The sequence below is a fragment of the Cyanistes caeruleus genome, chromosome 9 (genome assembly GCF_971803275.1).
Source record: "Cyanistes caeruleus chromosome 9, bCyaCae1.hap1.1, whole genome shotgun sequence".
NCBI lineage: Eukaryota > Metazoa > Chordata > Aves > Passeriformes > Paridae > Cyanistes > Cyanistes caeruleus.
The window spans coordinates 10647392-10669581 of NC_141709.1; the positions used below are offsets into that span (position 1 = coordinate 10647392).

The window sequence follows — 22190 nt, forward strand, 5'->3', positions numbered from 1 at the left end:
CCCCGCTCCGTCTCTGCCCACGGCTGGGGGAACCCCACACGCTCGGGGCTGCTGCCGCTGGGAAGGAGTTACACGGAACACAGTCCCCCGGGGTCTGTTTCACTCTCCAGCCCTCCCAGCCCGGTGTCGGAGTTCAATCTTACCTTTTTCTGTCGTTTTCTGGCGGTGGAAAGATACTTGTTGCCCTGGAATCGGTCCTCTGGTGCTGGAGGATTTTCGACTCCTTTTCAGAAACTTTTTTTGCTGTATTTTTTTAACTGCATCCGAAGTCTCCAAAGAACGGCTCACCCTGGCTCCGATAAGCCTTTAACGTGGGCTTGTTCAGCCCCTACGGTCGGGCGCCACTCTGTCGCTGTCCAGCTCCCCGATGGGACCCCTCTGTCCCACCCCCCGTGGAGCCTGCTCGTCTCTGGGCACAGGCGGCGGAGGGGGTCCTGGAGTGGATACAACACGGACTCAAAGTATCTAGACACAGGAGGCTCAAACTTGCTGGAATAATCCCGGGTTTATTGTCTGTCGTCCATCCGGGGCAAGAGAGAGAGCGAAATGCTCTGGGTCTTATCTCTTATACCAGGGGGCAGGGGTGATCAGGGGATGCAGGGAGGTCACAGCCAATGGGAAGGGGGGGGAGGGAAAGAAGGTTTTCAGGTAGGAACTAACATTACACAAACCAGAGGTGAGTTTTACCCTTGGGAGGTACCAAGATTTTTAGATGCACTACAACAGCTGTGCACTTGTTCAAAGCTGTGTTAGATGCCAGAAAACACACACACAAAAAGAAGACAAAAAATTCTTTGAATAACCCTTTGGTCAATATAAACAGTGTACCTGAGCTGAATAGGTTTCCCTTGAAGTGGTTGGTCAAATCTCAGCCTCAGAGAAAGTCATCACTATTTTGCCTTTTCAGAATATTGTAGTTATATAAGTTTTAGTAGCTCACAGCTTAGGATACGTCAAATAGCACTGATGCTCATACAATAATACATTGTGTTTCTCTGTCTGGTTGAAATGCCTTATTTACTGTGTATCAAATTGATGCTTCCTATTTCTGTCTGAAATATCTTAGTGCAAACAATATATAACAATAATATATAGGAGTTTCATAGAACTATCCGATATGTGGCTTGAATGAGGTGAGTGAAGTCACTAAAATTGCAGACAACTACCCTGAAGTGATGTAGAATGAGCATTCCTTATGACAAAGTTGTATTAAAACAGTTTATTTGACTGTGGACTTCTGCAAAACCACTCTGTAAGCCAGTGAGTGACATGGAAATTCAATGGATAGTGGGGAGGAGGGGGAGATTCATGGAAGAAATTCCGACTATAATGGTGGATTGGCTTTAAATGTTTGTGAATTTATGAAAATTAAAGACAAGGGGCTGAAAGCTTTTTGCTTCGAAGAAGGAACATGAAATTGAAAGGAGGACCAGCAAGGTTTAGGGTGGACAGAAGAAACCTTTTGACAATCAATCAATGCAGAGATTGCTTCATTTTAGAGACACAGTGATTTAACAGGAAAAAAAAACCAAAAACAAACTGTCAAAGGAAAGCCCTGTTTTGTATGGACTAAGTTCACAGGAAAAAAAAGCTGTTTATAAGCCCTTCTCATTCTTGTCCTTGCTTGCCTAATGCCTATGAGTTTCTCCTGTAAGATTCAAATGATTTGACTTGGTTTCCATAAGTGAAAAAGAATTTCAGTCATGTTTGAAGAAGAAGTGATAGAAAGTGTTCTGGGAAAATTCCCCACAGTAATTTAGTTTAGGTCCCATTACAATAATGGTGAAAAACAACAGTACCTGTACAGTAACTGTTGGATTTGCAATCTAATTTTATCTGTGACCTAATTCATATGTCTCATGATAGTATTTTCAATATTCAAATATTCAATATTCAAATACACCATTTCCTGGGTGACCATAAGCAGTGTCAGCCACAGTCCACTTTCAAATTTTAAAAATTGTCAATCTTGTACTACATACTTCACTATTTATATGTGCAACCAGCTTGGAGATGGTGCAGAGTGTCCAACATGTCTGTAAATGGCTGGTGATCTGTATCAAAATGCAGGGAAATCATGCCTTTTGAAATGGCAGTGGCAATGCAAATTATGTGAGATTTCATGCCCTTCCAGAAAGTTCTACAGAAGTTGTGATTCTACACCTTGTTTTAGTTCCTGGTTGAAACTATTCTTTGGTCACCTGGAGAATTATTTCTCCATATTCTTGGCCAGGAAGGCTGGAGATTATCCTTTGCAATCTGTCACCTCATTAAATTCCTTTTTGGCAGAAACATGATTCCCCAGAAACATGATCTTGCTGAGGCTTAGTCTTAGGATATTGTGGTGTTATCTGTATTGCCTCTTCCCTAACAACACACTCCCAAGAACAATAAGAAGTAAATAATGCAACAGCCCTCAGAGAGGCCATATAGTTCCTGCCACTTATTGAGAGAGAATTCAAATTAAATACCAGTAAGTTATGTTTTTCCCAGCTTAAAAACTTCAGATGTGAAGACAGAGTTGCTTTCAGAGTTGTTACTTTGTGACCTTGGTGTTCTGTGTTTGAGTATTTTGTATGAATTACGCCTACATGTTTTCTAGCATCAGTATGAAAACAGTGTTTTGCACAGACTGATGTTTCTTCCCGCTCCTTTCATTATTCAGCTAGTTACTTCACATCCCTATTCACCTCTGAATGCTAGGCATGAGGAAAAGAGAATAATCCTTCCCCACCAGTATTTGTATCAATAGTCAGGAACATGGCAATTTGGCAATGTCTGCCATTTCCACATAATGTTCAACGTCCTTTACCTAATTACTTTTGTTTCCCTTTAATGATTTTTTCCCCCACTAGAGTAGGATTTTTTTTTTCATTGTTTTCCATGATTTTTTATCAGTGGAAGAAGATTGAATAGTGTTCAATTCTGTTTTATTTTGGTTAAGGTATAAAGAGTGACCAAAGGGGTCTCATGCCTTAGTAACCCTAAGTGTTTCAAAATGAATTCAGCTTTGCTGTTGCACTCTAAGAACTCCTACTTAGTACTTCACTTTCCTGGAAACTAATTCCTCTTGGTTTCTGATAATATACTTCTTCACTTAACAAATACCTTAGAGGAGAAAAGATGATGATTGAATTGATGGTTGAATTCCATAAGGTATTACTAACACAGAATAAAAGCTGGTGGGTTCTTTCTTTCTCCCATGCATGTGGTGATTTATTTGCAAGAGGGAAAACCTGTAGGGTCAAATCAGCAATCCATGTGTCACAGGTTGCTGTTGCCCTTCACAGATACTGTTCTATCATTTAGAATGCTGGCTGTGGGCTATTTCTGTGTTGAAGAAGACAATAATTTTTCATACAGCTGGTCGATCTGGGGGTGTAATTCTCCCCTACATGCCAGTTTTAAATGCTCTGGATTAACACCTGGTAGTATCTCTTTGACTGAATGGGAACTTACACCTCTAACTTCGTATTAACAGTGCTCAAGTTTTCTGACAGAGGTGGTGTGAATGCCCTCTCTGTGCAAATAATGCATGTTCTTTATGGTAAAATGTCTTTCAAGTTCCTACAAGTTCCTGTCTGCCATCTACTCACTCTTGTTTGTACTAAGTTATTTTAAATCCACACACCTGAACATCTGTAATCTCTATTTGCTTCTTGACTGGAACTGTATTTTAAAAAATCCATGCCTGTTCTTAATCTTATTTTGCACCCAAACAAATCCAAGACTTCTCAAAGATTGTTAAAGCAGCAAAATTTTTAAAAAAACCCCAGAGAAATCGGAAGATGAATGTATGTACTCATCCATGCATGCTGAGCCACTGGCTACACCCTCATCAAATCTTAGCATCATTCAGAAACATTTGAAGTTGGAAAAGGCCTCTAAGGCCATTGAGGCCAACCATGAAGTCTTGCAATGTCACCAGCATACAGAATCCTTTCTTAGTCTAACTCTGGATAGGGAGTCAGGTGAGTCCTGTTTATAGCACCACTGCTGACAGAGGGTCGTGCTTGTCTTTCTACTTCCAACTGGAAATTCCACCCCAGAAAATAAATTCTCTTGGGGAAATGTCTTGACTTTGCTTCAGGAAAAAACATTGCCCAAAATCTCTTGAAGAAGTAACATATACCTTACTGTAAAATAGCAAGCATTTTCTGAACTTTAACTTGACTTTTCCTGCATGAAGCATTTCTGGAACAAACTCTCATTTTGTAGAGAGTAGTCAAGTAAGTATTAGCTTATATGTTTTCACAGTGATAAACTGTGAAAACGAGATTATTTTCCTGAGTAAACAACTTCCCCAAAAAGTTGTGGTTTATTCTGGAAGTGTAAGTTTTGAGAGTTGCAGCTCTGCAGATGACATCTGGGAGAAGTGGCACATCCTGCACAACACCTTTATAAATAAATATATACAAGTGAGGACACTTCAGAAACAGAAAAAACCTGACAAAATGAAATTTGTGTGGAACCTCTTTTCTTCCATGCTATACTACTTAATTTGCATAATGGCCTGATGTGTTAGCATAGAAACCTATAAGAAACTGGAAGGAATGAAAAAGCCCTTTAGAAACATTGGATTATTTATTTGGTGTAATTTTGACTGGTGCTTCATATTTGAAGAACAGCTGGGAGGCAGAGCACTCAAAATGAAGATAATTTCTGGAAATTTCTTATGCAGTGTATCATCTAATATGTTGCTTTTTCCTTACTTCATCTATTGTCCTTTAAGAAATACCAGCTGGGTGAACCTCTTGGGAAAATGTTTGAATTTAAGTTTTAAATATATAGTCATATTTAAGACATGCATGCATTAAATTAGAATGTCTGTTGGAGAACCAATCATTCATACATAATGAAAACTATTTCATTTTCTAAGCTATTCATTCAATTATTTACATCCCAAGACAGGAGATTCCTCATAAAACTTGTCCATCTTTATTTTCCACTCCCCAAGAAGTGAAATTCATGAGTTTAGGAGGTAGTGCAAGAATTACAATAACAAAACTTAAATTTCAATGCAATCATTTAAAATGTCTAATCCTTAGATGAACTGAAGACAAGACATAACTCTTGCAGTTCACTTTAAGAGCTTGACAGATGCACTGCAGGAGCTAGGAAATCTCTGGGAAATTTCAGAGAATTCATTGTTTCAACTTACAGAGTTTATTTAGAGCAGAAGTTTGGAAACATTAGTATGGTTTCAGGAAGGTATCAAAGAAAGAGGAATTTGGTGAAATTAGCCCATGCAGGAACAACACAGAATCAAAATTGCCCAGGACACCTACAGTTGCACAGCACAATATCCAGGTGGCTTTTGAATATCTCTGAGGAGGAATGCCCCACAATGTCTCTGGGGGAACTGTGCCAATGCTCATTCACCTTCACAGTAAAAACAGATTTCTGTGTTCCTGATGTTTGACAGAATAATCTCTGTGTGTTCCCATTGCCTCTTGTCCTTTTACTGGACAGCACTGAAAAGAGCCTGGCTCTACCTTCTTTGCACCCTGTCTTTAAAAAGTCCACACACCTTAGTGGATGATCTCCAGATGGCCCAGTCCCAGTTTAATTTTAGGAAGCATTTCTTTACAGCAAGAATGGTCAAACAGAGTAACAGACTTCCTAGAGAGGTGGCCCAGCATGCTGGTCTGGATGTACACCCAGGACTACATCACTCCAGGTGCCAAACCTGCCATTTGTACTTGTTGAATTTCATAGCATCAGTGATTGCCCAGTATTCTAATTTCTATCCTCTGTAAGGCCTCTGTACCCTTGAGGGAATCAATTGTTTCTCTTAATTTAGTCAACAACAAAGTTTCACTCAATTCCCGTGCCCAAGCTTGGTAAGAACATTGAATAGAACAGGCCTGAAATTGAACTCTGGGTAACATCAGTACTGACTGGCCATGAGGAGGTATTTCCCCATTTATCTAATTCTTTGAGAATTTGAATACTCTAATTCAAAATCTTTGAATTTGGATAAATGCAATTCATCCAGAAGGATAATGTGAGAGGTTTTATCAAAAGTTTTGCTGGAATAAAAATCACATCCACTGCCTTCCCTTTGTGCACTGGGTGGGTACCCTTGTCATAAAAGGATAGTAAGTTAGTAAAGCTTGGCTTTACATTCTTGATCTCATTTTTGTTTGATCAATTTCTGCAAGGTTTTTCAAGTGATTTTCAATAACTCCCAGAATACCCTGGTCATGATTTCACCAGGTCCTGAACTGAAATAGACTAGCCTGTAGTTACCATGGTCTTCTTTCTTGCCCTTCTTGAGAACTGGAATAGTACTTGCCAGCTTCCAGTCAACTGAGATCTCTTCAGATTCCCAACACTATTGAACAGTAAAGGAGAGGGGTCTCACAATAACCCTGGCCAACTTTTTCAGTGCACTGGTATGAAACCCATCAGACCCCAAAGACTTACTTGCATTATTTGCATTCAGCTGCAGCAGCAAATACAAGCTCAAAGTCAACCGGGAGCTTACCACTTTTCAAGTTGCAATCCTCCAAACGAGGGCTCTGAAGGTCCCAGGGTTCTTCACTGGTGTTAAAGACACAGGCAAAGAGGTTCCTTGGATCCCCCAGTCCCCAGTGTAGAACCCAGAGTCTGCACCTGCCTTCGTTGGGCTCTCTGAGTGCAGCCAAAAGCATTGTCTGTTATTTGTCACGTCCACTTGAGGCCACATTTTGGATTCACCTGGGGAAGTTCACAGTGTGACAAAAGCACTGCAGGTTTCAGGCAACCACAGCCTGTGTCACCCTTTGCACCAATCCCAAAAGGATGCATGGCAGCAGGTAGAGCTGTCAACACCCCAGCAGTGCATCAACAAGGGAACATAATTACCCACTCGCAAGGTGCTGTAGAGATGACGGTTTGCTGTTTATATCCATGTTAGTGGGGAGTTTTCAGCTCCATCTTTTGTGAGTGGTGGTGCTTCTGAGCTCCATATTCTGTTCAATGTTTATCTAGAGTGCTATAAATGCAGTTTGCTATGGGGTCTCTCTAACACAGTTCCAGACAACTATCTAGCAGGTAAAAATCAGGGGCTCAGAAGGAAAATACATTAAATTACATGCATATTATAAAAATATATCATTCCCTTATTTTCCTACTTCATTCCAATTTATAGTTTGTTTGTTGACTCAAATCTACATGCTTTTAGAATGACCAGCTCTTGGCACTTACATCAGTTCTGTGATACCTTTAATACCTTTTGAAATTTACTTTTTAAGGCCTTTTTATCTTATTTCAGTGTGTTCATTGCACATTTCAGCTGGTTATATTTTTACATCAAACCGAGGACAACAAAAGACACATTACATCCCAAGCTTAAGAGATTAGTTTCATAGAAAATGTGAAAATTACAAACCAGGTACAAGATGCTCTAGCAATGGAGAAAAGTCCTCAGACCTTCTAGTTAAAAAAGACAAGGTTACTTGGAAGTAATCTGCCCTCATTCAGCCTTTCTTCAGTGCTTCTCTCTGCTCTGACAACCCTCATAGCTTCCTGGTCTAGGCCAATCTCATAAGAATTACTCTAAAATTACCAAAATAAAAAGTTTTTAACTGGATTCACTCTGGATCTTTTTGGACAAGAGTTTGTTCAGCCTGGTGGTGCAACCTTGGTGTTTTCTTTTTTAAAAACTACACATCAAAAAATTCTTGAAACCATCATCATTTTTTATGGGGAAAAGAGCAAGGCCTACCTTCCACTGCTCTCATGTGCACTGTGGTCAGCCTCACCCTGAGTCCATCTTTCAGGATTGTGAGAGTTGACACAGGCAGGTGGCATGAATAGGAATAACCACAAGACCATAGCTGGAATGCAGAGAGTAAATTTATTTCCCCCATCCTATGGGATCCTGCAGGCAACAAAGCAAGGAAATAAATTTACTCTGTGTGATGCAAAATTTGACTGTTCTCAGTCCTTTGTATGAGAATCAGAATATAGAGTAACTTGAGCTTTATACTAATTTTTTTTTTTTTTTTTTTAATACAAAGAGCTCTGATTCTAGTCTAAAAAACACTGATATAAAAGGAAATTAATAAGACACAGAAAACTTCTCCTTCTGTCCTGGTAACATTTTCAAACTTACTGTCCATATTAACTTTTCCTTTTGATTGCAAACAGAACATCATAGAATCATAGAAACATTAAGGTTGGAAAAGACCCCCAAGATCATCCATCAAGCCCAACCTTTAAATACTTGTGAAGTGCATTTGCGTAAACTTGTTGTTGTTGATATGAAATATAAGGGATGGGACCACCATGCTTTGAGATGATTTATTGCTCAAGTAACCCAATAAGATATCAGTCTCAAGGCATGAGGTTTTAGAAGCAACAAGTCAGCCATAGCTCAGGGAAGTCACCCATTTCTTCTCTGCACAGCAATTTATAACATTTTAGCCAATAGGCAGTTGACACAAAGCTTGTTGTCACTTATTAACCTGTCACCTTTGCTTAATTTTGCTGCACTGCATCTGTCTCTTAGCCACTAAGCTGACAGGTCACACACTGATGCACACACCTCTGTTATAATTTCTGGATCTCTAACTTCCTCTATAAGTCATACTATTACAGTTTAAACTTCAAACTATTTTACCTAATATAAATTCTTACCTACTTAAGAGATATTCTTACTTCTAACTATAGAGACATAAGTTTATAATTTCTCTACCCAATGTCTGTGTACCTTCACTACTGCATCAATTCAGGATTTTTCTAAGGCAGCAGATTTTCAGTTTCCAACAGTTGTGTTCTGATCTTCCACTCAAATGGAAAGTATACACTGCAAGAATAAGGTTTAGTTCAGAATGTAGAAAGGTTTTGAAGATTGATTTCATTGAGACATTTTAAATGGCTTTATAAATTGGAGTAACAGCAGTTATTCAGCTGAGAGGTAAAGAACTTCTACCATAAAAGCTTGTTTTGTCCAAAAGAAACCAATCATTTCAACCTTTACCAGTTTCTCCCATGACAATAAAACATAAGAAGGAATAGATAAAGATGAAAACACTCAAAGAATTCTGCCATTCATGTTCACTCTGGTGCACAAGAAACAAGGCTGAATCCCTGTCTCCAAATCCTTGGATAGTTACAGTCCTTGACCCCACATGATTTTACTTTTCCTCTCCCATCTTTTAATTAATCTTTCATCCAACCTTACTAAAAGCTTTAAAGTCCTGAAGAGCACCTTCTGCAAAACTGATCTTTAGTTGAGTTTAGTTGATGCTCAACTAGATTTAGTGCATTACATCCCATATAATTCCTGTTCCAGAGTGATAACTTCCCCTTTCTTCTTACTACTTAAGAGAAGAAATACTGAAATATAGTACAATTTCTGAATACACAATAAAACCCTAACTGAAGAGTCTTTTTTCAGTGACAATGTTCTTAATTCTTTTGTTTCCTGAGGCTGGGGAGTACTGCACAAAATGTATGAAACGCCAGGAAAACCCTGCAGATATGAGTTTATTTTTAACCTGGATGATGGCCATTTCATTGTTTATGCATTTAAAACAAAGGATTAGAACTGCTGCTCAGGAAAACATTTCATATTTTCAAGAATTGTCTTCCATTTGCAATTTTGTAATTGTCAACTTTCTAAGGTTGGCATTCAAATAAATGTTGAGGAAGTCACTGGTTGCAGTAAACTCTGTGTTTCTGCTGGAGGCCCCTTAAAAGATAATTGTGAATTCTGTGATAAGTGCTACAAGTGTATAAAGCCTCTGCTTTATACAGCCTGATTTTAAATAAGCAAACCCTGCAAGGCCTTACTGTGGAGTTCTTGCTTTTACGTAGAAATACATTATGGGGCAGGTAAACAAGGGAAAAGCAGGTCTGAGCATATTCCTATAAAATGACATGCAGGACATAAAGTATGTTAAATCCACAAGATTACAAGCAGTGTGCTTTGGTCCATATTCTGCTCTATGCCTTAACCTTTCCTCAGCCACCAGCACTGAGTGCAAAGCAAAATCTTCACCCAAATCTTCACCCACCACAATGGGGGTACAGAGGGGAAACCAAAATTGTCTTCCAAGACTTGGCAGATTTGGCTTGTGAAATATGCACTCAATCACCATTTGGTTTCATAGACCAAGGAAGAAAAACTGAAACTGTCTGAGATGGCTCTCTCTTTGCCCCAAATATGGTGATCAGTAAAACACAAGGAAATTTTTAAGAAGCCATCTCTAAAAATAGCAGAATGTGTTTAAACTAAACTAAAATAAAGGGTCTTGTCATATGAAAGCAATGAAAGCACAGAGTATAAAGAACTATCACACCTTGCAATTATCAGTATAAGAAGATTAAACAGCTCAATTCCTTTCTTTGCTTTCCAGAACTGAGTTTATCTTCATTCTCACAGTAGGCACAAAACAAGACTGGCAGCCTTCAAAGGCAAATGGAAGAGTTTTAAATTTCATCATTAATCTTATTTGATAGGTTTATCACTTTTCCTCCTTATCCCTCATTTGGCAAACAAATTTTTCAAATACAATAAATAGAAATTCATAAAATCTCTCTTAGGGAAGTGAAAGAAATAAAGTGGAGGGGATTTATTATGTAAGAAATTAGAAATCTTGCTTTTTAGATTTTCTAAACAATATTGACAATGAAAATTATGAGCAAGTAGTAACAGTTTAGCTGGTTTAGAAAAACATTTTCAGTAATAGTTTTTTTTCCCTTTTTATACCACATGCTTACATACTTGTTGACTTCTAATTTATGTAGTTGGGACTGAACATATCATATTTAATGCTATAAAAGTTGTGGTGGCTCCTTTCAATTAGACTGCAGTTATAACAATAGCCTAAATTTTTGTAGAGATGAGCACAGATTGTAACTTTCATTTATTCTCTAACAGATGGTTACAATCTTTTTAATGACCTACTGTTAAGCTGCATGTAAGCCCTGATCATTTTTCACTCTATTGTTAATTGAGTAACTGTAAATATGATAGTGACATTGTTGTGATGGTCAGTGATAGCAAACACTTGTATCTAAACAATACTAGCTAAAAATCCTACAAATTTCTGCTGGAGAACCTAAACTTACACCCAAAATACCCATATTATAAATGACTTCTTGAACTTTTAGTTCTAACCCAAGCAATTAATGTTTTTGCATTCATAGGAAAATTTTCCTAACTTTAGGTGCTGTTTCTAGCAGCTAGGTTAACTGATGATGAGCTGGTAGCCCAGTACAACTAACAGTCCTGTTCTTTTAGATATTATTTTAGCTTATTTTAACTTTTTAAAAGTTACAGCTTACCCACAAACATCTACCCTGCTCATTGGCCAAGCATGTTCATATAGGCAGGATATCACCTCCATCATCTGAGACATCACACAGGGCACACTGCTGGCATATTCTCAGACGCTGGCAGAGGAGAGGACCCCTCTGACTGTTAAACAGCATGCTGCTGCCTCTGGTAGCTCCTGCTGAAAATGGAGTTTACCCCACTCCCCACACATTGCTGAATTCCCAAAGAATGATTTGTTCTGGCTTTTGAGTTGCTGTCTGCAGGTGCCCTCCATGAGCCCACAGTACCTTCGAGTTGCCTGGTGTTGATCCCTTTGGCCCCTCATTCCTCTCTCTCCAAGGCAGTGCTACAAAACCAGTGGGTGGACATCAGGCCCTGGATGGAGAGCCACTCTTACCCCTGGGTAAGAGCAGATACCAACACTGAATTGTAATTTCTTTCCCAGCTTTTCTGACAGTAATTGAGAAGACACCTTAGTCAGTGTTGTCACCTTGGCTTCCTGTTTTAGATTTGTTATTGGTGCAGGTAACTAAATTGATAGTTTTGTTTGGAGAAAGGAAAGAATTCAATAAAACTCTCAGCTAATATAAAATTGCACTGATGTCATTGGGAATATGCTGATCTTCCTAGCTAAAAATCTATTTTTCAGTGTCTTTGTGGGATCATCAGCTTTCCTAGTGTACGTATAAAATGAGGTTTTAACTAATAGACCATAACAAAATTGAAACTGACTTCTTATAAAGAACCAAGTTATGCCTCTGTGTAAATTATCCACAAAAATCAAAGTTTTAGTCTGAATTCTTAACTCTTTCCTAGCTGGTAAATGGTTTCTGTGGTGTTCTAGCTTGAGACTCAGAAGATTCTTGTATACTAGTGCATTTGATTTTTAAATTGTGACTTGGAACCTAATTACTCACTGATCTCAGGCTCTGAAGTCCATACAAGTTAAAAACAATAAAACTGAAAAAAAATGTCAAAATATCTTTCAGCTCATCATCTTGACATCACCTTAGGCTCTCTCATATTTCTTCTCTCATTAGCTTGGGTAGTATCTCTGGTTTAGTTCTTCCAGCAGTAATATTTGTATCTTTAACAAATGCATCTCCAGCCTCTCTGACATCATTCATTGCCATGACCTTCACAAACAGCATCTTTTTAATGTCCTTGTGTGCCTTTGGGGAAGGTCACAGTGTAAGATGGTTTGTAGTCAAGTGGTTACAAGGACCTAACTTATAACATGGGTGAAGAGTAACAGCTAATAAAACTTCTTTTGTAGTAAAGCTCACCCAGTTTGTTTTAAACTTGTTCTGTTTGCTCAGGGTGTCCTCAGCTCCCCTCCATCTCCCCTATAAGAATGAGTTGTGTTATTCAGATATGTGATTTAATTATGGTCACCAGGTTTCATGTGAAAAGGATGGATTATGAACAGGAAGAACTGCAAGATTCATGTTTGAGTCTGAAACTAGAAAAAAAGAAGTCTATCTTTGCTTCTGATGAAGGATCCTCTTTGTGTTGAACTGGAAATTCTAATATAGATTATATATATATATATCTATTATATATATAATATCTTGGAAAAAAATAATTCTAAATCCTTTGGAGATGTCTAGGCAACCTGAGCACCTGATATGTACAGAAAGGTGCTGAGGTTTTAAAAAGTAGAGTCCCCTCTCTGAAATGTAATGTAGCATTTCCAGAGCAAATCTGCAGATTGATCCCTGAAGCTCACCTGTGAAGAACAATAAGCTCAGAAATAATTTTTGTAGATGTTATTCCACCTTGAAACCCATTCCTATTCTATTCTAGGCATAACATCAACAATTACTTTTTCAAACAATCTCCTCAATTAGCTAGAAAAGGGCAACTGAACTGTTAGCTGAACTTCACTGAGCAGATTTTCTTGTAGTAACATTTACTTTCCATTTTGTGTGCCCTTACTACCTGATAATTCAGTATTTTAAAAAAATAAAGGAAATGACATTTGATATTAAGGAATTGCAAGTCCAGTGCCATGTATTCCACTATATAATTAGAATTACTACTAGCATGGTAATAGTAGAACAGTTAGTTAATCTTCCAACGACATAAGTCCAATTTTGACCCACTCTAAAAGTCATAGTTAAATTTTTCTTGGAAGCATTGTCAAAAGAAATAAGCACCAGCTACACCTAGAAAGGAAAATAATCTTTGTAGATTTAGATATCATTAACCTTTATGAGCTTTTGAGAAATGAACATAGATTCTCGACAGGATGTCTGTGCTTTCTTTGCTGGGATTAATAGAATCTATCACCTTTTATTTTGGCTTTTATAGTTGCAATACTTCTTAGAAAATTCTCACGTCTCTGCCAAAGATTGCCTTAGGCTGTGCATACAACTGCTATTTGTCTTCAAAACCAGACAAAAAAGAATTTATTTTTTTCCTTAACTCTTACTGATATGGTTCCTCTATCACAATATTTAGCTGATATGTTTACTAGACTCGTTATGCCCAAGAGATTGACACATGGAAAACCAGCAATGTGGCTCCCTTCAAAGTGAATTAATACACTCCTGAGAATGACCAACGTGTCATCATCACTTTAGGAATCTTAGAGTGTCTTAATCAATGCAAATTCTTCCCCAAACCCTAAACCATGTGGAAAAATATGTCCTAAAATTTAAGAGAATGTTATTTTTACATTTGAATTGGTAGAATATTCATTGAGCCTTGCTATTAAAACCATATACTTTAAAAAAAATTAAATCTTGAACAGATTGTATTTCCATGATTATTCATTCATTTCTTATAAACTGTTCCATTAAATGGGAGGCATAGAGATATATCATGAAAATCACTTGCATGGGCATAAATATCAACACCACGTGGAACACGGGTGACTGATTATATTCCATGTTAAAATAGTTCAATATGCATCATCAAATGCATTCTATAGCAGTACTTATCCCTATAACTACTATATATATATATATATACTATATCTACTATATATCCCTACAACTACTGCACTGAGATTCAAACTGCCCATGACATTGAATGCAGAAGGTGATACTTCCCTGATTTCTACTAAAAATTTAAGAAAATTATTAGCATCTAAAAGTAAGAGCAGGAAGCACTGATTGTATGCAAGATTGGTTTTAGATTTTGTATTTCACTGCTCCATAGTCTGCAAATCAATTTGATGGTATCTATTTCTGATTTCCTGTTTCAAAACCTATGCTTTTGTTTTTCTTACTTACTTTCATTATTTCTTTACATTAGCTGGTCATTAACTTCAGTTTTAAAGCATTTTTTCCCTTTTTTAATATTACTTCTTCCTCTTCTTCAAAACTCCTAAGTCTTCCTTATGTAGGAAATTAAACTGAACTTTTAAGGAATGGTCATTTGCTTTTTCTTCACTGACAGATTTCTCTCATTTCTATATGCTGTTTATTTTTTAACAGAATTAGTAAACTCAAAGTATGTTTCATGAAGTTGCATGTCTACCTGTTCAAGATACAGGTACACTGAGGTATAAGTAAGAAAGCACTATCAGAAGCAGGTATTTCCTCCACATGACATAAAATACTCATTGGTGTCATGCAAACTGTGAGGCTCCAGAATTTTACAGGCTTTTATTGAAGTGGGACATGTAAGTATGCATCCAAAGTCTGTTTCTTGTGATACAGATAGAAATTCTGCCTGTAATCCGTACTGATGAGCATTTTTTACATCTTCAGCCAACATAATTTTGCAAGTTTGCTCACTAGCTGTCCTGTTACAGAGGTGTAATAAATCTATGTAGGAGTGGGAACAAATTGTACTTTGATAAAAGTTGGGCCAGATTTACATTATGTAGCCTACTGCCCCTTTCACTTCTTCTAGGACTAAACCAATAAATGAGGACAATTGTGTGCAAACAATGTTTTAAATTGACTTTGTATGAGTGGAGAGGAATGAATCAAAGCCGGTGTCTCTGTATGCAGGGTCCAAATGTGTGTGACAGTTTATTGTTAATGGAATTTGAGGCCAAGAGTGGATGATGAAAAGGAAACTATTATCCTGCTACAGTAAGGAACACCAAGAAATGAAAGGATGGAAATGTTCTGTTGCAAGCCTCACAAGTTTGTCAGGACAAGGTAATTCAAAAGATTCTTAAAAACTGTTTTAGATGAGTGATGTGCCTTTGTGACCTCCAGTTTATCTTTCTTATCAATTCCAACATATTAAGAAATACCTATTAGATATTTCTCAAGGAAAGAGGTCTCTAAGAAAGTATCCAAGGCTCTTTCAACTTGCTGAAGGAGTCAGGACAAGACAGGAATAAAGTAGAATGAGGATCATAGCACAAAGCATTTTAATAGATACTTTCTGTACAGCAGAAGGTGGAGAGCCAAGCATGACAATGTTTTTCTAGAAAAGCTTTGAAAAGTGAGAGATACAATTATAGCTTTCAAATCTGTAGAAGTGTTTTCATCTTGTGATATTTAACCATTTTGGTTTTGCTTGTCATATATTTGCCTTCTTTTCCACTAGTGAGAATGTTTTTTCTTCTCTTCCCCAGCCTGAAGGTGCCTAGTTCATAAACACTTGCTAGGGTCATCAGACATACGATGCAGTTAGCCATTTCTGACAATTAGCATCCTCTGGTTTGACTTCCAAAGAGAAAATGTTTATTTTAAATACTTCTTTTAAAGTTAACTATGCCTTAACTGTGTGTAGTGTTTTAGATTTGTCAATTTTGTTTTCTCGGCCAACGCACAAAATAAATGTCTTGGTTTTAAAAGCAGTAACCAAAAAATTACTTATTTATTTTTGCTGTGAGATATGGATTAGAACAAGAGCAAAACAGGCTTAAAACTTACAAGGAATAAAGAAAGTTTATTAACAAAACTGCAAGAATAAGAACACCAGAATAAACTTCCAGAAAACTCTTTTATCCCCCACTACCCACCATTCCTTTGCTCACATGACAACATAAAGACAAAAAACTTTGGAACTTTGGTTTTTAAAACAGTCCCAATTCCTGCTAGAGTCTTTTCATCAGTCTTTGTAGAGAAACAGAAGTCTTCTTCCGCTAATCTATGGAGTTTCTCACAAGAAAACTATTTCTGTTACAGTTTTCTATTTCTCTGATGGCAGCTGCCTGGAAATTCTGTCATCAGTTTACTCCTCCCATTTCACATCACTCTGAGGTGTGTATGGGCCATGAGTCTAGAGATGTCATTTTTTAAGGATGAGTTATTCAAAGGCAAAAGTCTTCTTCATCTGTCTCTGTGAGCTTCTCTGGAAACAGTTTTCTCATTGCCCTCAAGGCCTCAAATCTTCGCTTCACTCTGTTCCAGCACCTCACTGTATCACAATTACTCTACTTTTTGCTCAAAATCCACACTTTGAACACTCCATTCTTCCTAATATACTCTGTCATGAATTAAAGGAGTTTTTTTCAGAACACTCTTGTCTATCTCTATAGCTCTAACAGAAAAATATTTCAGCTTATAAAGCATCTCCTTATTCTCTCTTCCCCATCTAAAACTTAACTCTTTTCTTCACTGTCTTCTTCATGTTGATTGTCTCTCTGTCTCTCTGGGAAAAAGGAGTAATCTGTACATTTTATTCAGGTAGTAAAAGAATTAAAGTCTTGGAAAAGCTGCAGATGTTCATGGTGTCAGGTTTCAGTCCAGCAGCAGAAACTACAAACCAAGCCAGGCCAGGCAGGCTCCGTTTCTCTCCCCGCCCCACCCCTCACTCTGCGGCCTTGTCCGGCCTGGAGCAGAGGGAGGAGGCCGAGACAAAGACTTGTTACTTTCTCAGAAGCCAGAAACCAAAGAGAACAAGTGAACTTTGGCTTTACATTTTAAGGTGGTGTTCACAAGTTGATCTCACTTTTCAATGGTCAAAACTGCTGTCAATTCTTAGAAATGACCGATAATTGGTCAGGAGAAAAAACTCCCATCAGCCACCAGCAGCTTTAACTTCTTTAGCTCTCAAATCTATCTTAACGGTAAAGTCATCCCATGACACTGTGATAGGTTTAGTATTTCCTTTGTATTTCATCAAGAGTTTAAAATGTAAATCTTGTAGTGTGCTTTAGCACTTTACATGTTATAAGCTCTCATTGCCCCTCCAACCTGGCCTTGGACACTTCCAGGGATCCAGGAACAGCCACAGCTTCTCTGGGCAATATGTGCAACAGCCTCCTCCCCCTCCCAGGGAACAATTACTTCCCAATAGCCCTTATAATCCTACTTTCCTCCACTGGAATGTTCACCATTCTTTCCTCTGGTCATTTCCCAGTGAATTGGAGCTACACAAACATTTCCACTGTTTTGGAAATCCCAACAGCTCAACTGTGGACTTTTTCCTTTTGCTTCCTGAACTGTGTGAGTTCTCCTTTGTTTTACTCTGCATTAGAAAGGGGGAAATCATGGAATTATAGCTATGGTGGAAGGAAAAGCTTTTTCCCACTTAGCCCAATACTTTTACATCATAGTTCCTGACACTAAACGTAGGGTTGCACATGTTCCATATGCAAGAGCCTCTGCATTTTCAGTGGGCCCTGTATCCTGATTTAGAAGGGAATTCTCTGGTACGTGTGCAATTATCACACTTAATAGACACCAATAAAATTATGCTCTTGAATTTATTTTTTTTTAACACTTTTCACAATTCTTTATAATCTGTAGTTATTTACAAAAATTCTAGCCTGCAGCTATGCTGTCCACAACTTTACAGCTATTCATGATGTGAAAACACACTTTTTTAAAGCTGTGGCACATGCACTGTTTTCATTTGCAGTGATTGATTTGTCGCTGTGAGAAGCTGTGTGACAGTTCTGTCACCACCCTCTCCACACGCTGCTGTCCCAGCCGGTCGCAGAACTCACTGCGGCGCGGCTCCCGGGCCATCCTGAGCAGGGTGGCGGCTGTGACCCGGCCACACGGCCAGCAGCCGGGGACACAGCAGCACCTGCCTCAGGGCACGGGCTCAGGGACAGGGCAGAGAGCTGGGCAGGACAAAGACTGTAAAGCTGCACACTCCCAGCCACAAGTGCTGAATGTACAACTCAGTCTGACACTACGTGGACCAGGCTCACCAAGACTCCTCTGAGTTTAGAAAGCAAAAGGGTCCTACCAAAGCACTGACACAACAGGAGGGACTATGACGTAGTATGCTAATCCACTATAATAGACAACAGAGTTGTTACTTAGATACTGCATTAGCAATATTTAGATACAATATTAGCACTAAGTCTGATCATAATCATCCCCACAATCCCTGTGTCCTACTTCTGGGCAAGAACCTTCTCTCTACTATTTTGCTGTAGTAATATTCCCCATAATTCAAATAATTTACAGTGGACTGCTGACCTTTATTCTGCATTTTTTAAGATTTTAAGAGTACATCCAAGCCTAAATTGATGATCTTGTATTACAAGAAGTGCAACTTTTCTCACAATTTTGATGCTTTTCACTTCTCCTAGAAAACCTCTTCCTGAGAAAAATAAGAACCAAAATCTATCAAGGCTTCATTTCTGAGTGTCAGGCATTGAAACTGTTCATTAGATACTTGGTCCTGCAGTTAAGTCTTCAACCTTCAGTCATCTGATAGAGTCAGAGAATAAACATTGAACAAGAATCTGGGCTTTGACATTAAGTGAAAGAGAAGTTCAATCCCTACCTAAATTAGCATCACTAGTTTCCTAATGTAAATGAACAAATGAGGGAGTAATAGGCTTCCTGAAACCAGAAAATATTTTTTTATTTTATCCTGTCGAAGCCAAAAGAATATATTCATTATATCTTTTTCCCTCAAGGCAAAAGCAAAATCCGAACATACAATCCAAATATACCTGACCATTCCTGATTAAGGCACTAATAACTGAAATTAGAAGAGATTCAGTAGTAAGAGTTTCCACACACAAAGCTCACGTAGCATTTCTGTTTCATTACTGTCACAAGTGAGCAGTTTCCCTTGATAATGCTGCTTTGTGTACAGAAGAAAGAAGAACAAGAAGTTGTTTCTCCTAAGCAAAAGGAATGAATGTGGAAACCTGATGCCTTGTGCTTCCTGAGGGGAAGGAATTTGAACAGGATGAACGCATCTTGTGTTACACTATTTTCACTCTTTGGTGATTTCAGCCCTCTGCCCAGGTGTAGATCCTTCCATCAGCAATAGTTCCTCTCAGCTGCACCTTCCCCCATGGATTAATGGTAAACTGTGTAGCGTACACAAAACAGGAGGATTAACCCCCCACATTTTATAAACCGAATGGTTATAGAGTGTTTTAATGGCAAGAAACCCTCATAGCTCAATTTTGTTAGTCTTGCTATTTCTTCTCAGATGGGAGAAGACTTCAACAAAACACATTTGGAATGTTATGCACTACTTTGCTTCATTTCTATTCCCACTTGCTAGTGTCTTTCATCACCTTTATAAAGACTGTATTTTATTTTTGCCTTAGGCTGATGAGAAGTACGTAGCAGAGTCTGGAGAAAGACTACATTAGGAAATTTGAAAGTGGTCTATCATGATCAATTTTTCATTTTTGATGTCTTCTCCCTGTGCACATAAATTACATTTTTCACTTCAGAAGGATTAAGAATTTGTGAGATGAATTCCAAGATTGTCCTTCTGTGTTGCAAGGAATGCATTTTACATTTTACAAAGTGAAAAAGAGCACAAATATTTGGTGGTTGAGCACACATTCATTGTCTTGCTCTGCACTGAAATAGTTCATGACTCTTGCTCCCTGCTAAGTGTAGTGTAAGGGTGCAATCACTTGAGATATCTATGACTGAACTCAGCATGAAGAGCTCCAAAGTACTGAAAAGGAAAGCACTGTTTTCCTTAAAATATGTCACACAAATGCCGCACCACTTTCCATAGTAGGCAACCATAAAATGGTTCACTCTTGACCCATGACTAAAATGCTAGTGTACTTTCTGAGATTCTGTCAAACAATATGTAATATGATGGACTTCCTTAGGTGACTGTGAGAAATACTGTGAGTGTATTGTGTCCTACATTCCCAGTGACACTGTACCTAATGGCAGAGGCTTAGAAAAAGATGAGCTTTAAGGTCCCTTCCTACCCAAACCATTCCTGATCCTCTAAGTTCTACAGTGATGAGGAGCACTGATTTATAAGTACAGCCTAAGCTTGTTTGTTTATTCATGGTACAGATAATTTTTTTCCCCTCACATAAGTGTAGAATTTATTTTGTCTATCTATGAATGATTGCAAAATGGAGTTGTTAACATGTGCTTTAACCTCACATATTGCTGTGTTTTCTTCAAAGATTCTCTTTTGAAAAACAGTATTATTTTGGAATTGTTACTTACATACTATTGAATTTGGGGACCTATTCAAAAGCAAATCCTACTATATTAATCAATCCCTGATGGATCAAGTTAGTCCCTTATAAAACTTCTAACTACTTGTTCTCATAGTAGATGAGTTGTGTTGGTTTGTGTTTCATTAGACCACCATTGGGAATTGAATTCTGTAATTGGAATTCCACAGATGACAACTTTAAATCCCGTCATTCCCAAAACATTCAATGGAAAAGACCATTCAACCATACTATTACAGATTTCAATTCCTAGGTTTATTCATGGGGACAGAGGACACTAATTTAGTGTTAGAGACCATAACCTCTGAAAATACACATTTGTGCATCTCATATGCACTTAATTCTGAAAATGTTAACCATTTTGGACAATTTGTGCCTTGGTGACTGCTGTGGTTTTCGGGTCTCCTTCAGAATGAAAATATTCACCTGCCTTCTGATAAATGGAACAAATAAAGAAAACTTAACCCAGCTTCAGATAATTTGTGTTAGGCAAAGCCTTGCTGATAGCTGATTTTATATTTTACTGCTCAGAAGGAGTATTTCTAGGTGGCATGTAAACATGGGGAAAATATGTCAGGTTCTTCTTAATAAATGTTATCCTGATCCTGGTAAGATGAGTTTAATCTTCAGGTTACATATTTGCTTAAATTTAGTCTTCTTACGTATTTATCACATGGGGATTTACTTTTTATGTATTTTTTGGCCTGAGACATCATTTACCCTAAGAATTTGAGGTTAGAGAGTTTCTTGGGGTGCCAAGGTAAACAGTTAATATAAGAATTATTCAAGAAGTTTTGAGAGTTCAAGTAATGGATCATGAAATAAAGTAAGTGTGATTTATTGATGTTCCAGTTAGGGGTAAAGACAGAGATACAGAGGTCAAAGTTGTTTTGCTGAAGGTTCAGTTTCATAATCTGCTGATGACACAGAAACAGAGATCAGGTTCACATTAACTCTTGTGTAATTATATTTCATTTTTTGAACAACAGGAATGACTGTAAAGCTGTGAGGTTTGTCCTAATGTAGCATAACAATAATGTTGTATAATGATTTTGTTCATCTGGAATTGACAATAATTAACTCAAATATTTTTATAAACAGAGCCATTTCCAAGGAAAATGGCAGCTCACAATCCAGCTCACCACAAGGATTAATGGATCTTTTTGTCACTGCTAAAATGTAGTGAGTTCTGAAATAAGAATTCCCACCCTGCAGAAGAATCATTTAGAAAACAACATGTCAACCCCGCATGCTTCACTGAATGACCTGCTAGAATATTCATTAGGGAGAGACATTTGCTTGAATATTTCTAGTAGGAACTATTTTTGCATGCAAACTCCCTACAGAATATCTGAAAGTTCATCATAAAGATAAGGAAATGCTTTATTCTTATATGTCAAAATTGACTTTCATGAATGCAAGTCTGAAAACAATTTGAGATCACTTGATTTTAAATGGGAGCATGACTTAAGTCTTTAAACCATGGATAATGCAGACTACTTAATAATCTGATCACAATCTAAAAGAGCTCTTTATCATTGAATATATTTACTGGGTTTTCTTTCTGAGCATTTTTTGCATGAA

At 37.8% G+C, this 22190-nt stretch overlaps 1 protein-coding gene across 1 annotated transcript in view; it reads left to right on the forward strand.

Moving 5' to 3' along the window:
- The window catches only part of LOC111943527 (uncharacterized), a 134672-nt gene that overhangs the window by 106108 nt on the left and 6374 nt on the right, over positions 1–22190 (forward strand). The gene's annotated exons all lie outside the window — the stretch shown is intronic.